This window comes from Myotis davidii, unplaced genomic scaffold, assembly GCF_000327345.1.
Source record: "Myotis davidii unplaced genomic scaffold, ASM32734v1 scaffold509, whole genome shotgun sequence".
Lineage (NCBI taxonomy): Eukaryota > Metazoa > Chordata > Mammalia > Chiroptera > Vespertilionidae > Myotis > Myotis davidii.
In genome coordinates, this window is record NW_006382996.1 from 26,975 (window position 1) to 28,118 (window position 1,144).

The following is a 1,144-nucleotide window of genomic DNA, read 5'->3' on the forward strand; positions in this document are numbered from 1 at the left end:
AAGTAGCTTTCCTCCATGTGGTCATTCAGGATTCATTCTGCTTTCATTTGTGACCCTGCCATCTCATTACGTGCCCCTGTAATCTCTGATAAACGAGAAGAGAGAAAAGAGGGACAGCCTTGTGCCTTATAACATGTGAGAAGTGGAAGTAGAAGTGGCAGACCATTGGCCAGAATTAATCACATAATCTCACATAACCTAATGAAACTATTATAAGAAAAGCAGGAAAATATTGAGACACATGGAATATATGGTGAGCACTAACTATCTACTACGCTCTTTTTCTCTCTTACCTGGATTACTGCCCCTTCTTCTAACTAGTTTCCCTAGTTTCAGCTTTCTGGTCTACCCTACCTAAATATTTTCACTAGAGAGGTTTTATTTGTTACTTTTTTTTTATAAAATACAAAACTTATTATGTCACCTCCCATTTTGAATCCATCAATGGCTTTCTACTATTCATGGAATAAAATTTATAGTACTGCAGAATCTAACTTCAATCTGCTTTTCCAATCATACCTCCACATCTACAAACCCTTAGCTAGAATTACATCAGACAAAATAGCTTCTAAATATTTTACTTATTCTTTTACTTTCACGACTTAGTGTATATGGCACCCTCTTTCAGGAATATATGGAAAATGTAATTTTAATGCATTTTGACATTGCTATAAATCATTATGTTAATACAAACATTGAGCAAAGATCCCTACAGTAATTATATTATATACTAGAGGCCCATTGCAGGAAGATTCCTGCAAGAATAGGGCTTCGTGAGGCTGAAGGAAAGCAGAGAAGGGAGCAAAACCTGCAGAGCTCCCTTCTCCGCTGCCTCGCTTTCTCCTGTCTCACTTCCTCCCATCTCTGCTGCCTTGCTCCCTCCCATCTCCGCTGCCTCCCTCCCTCCTTTCTCTGCCACTTCGCTCCCTCACGTCCATCACCTCGCTCCCTCCCTTCTCTGCTGCCTCGGTTCCCTCCCATCTCAGCCTCCTAGCTCCCTCCCATCTCCGCTGCCTCAGCTCTGTTCCCTTCTCCACCACTTCTCTCCCTTCTGCAGCGCTTGGCTTCCTCAGTCTTCACTCCGCGCCTGTGTATGCTAATTAACCACCATCTTTGTTGGGTTAATTGCATGTCGCTCTGATTG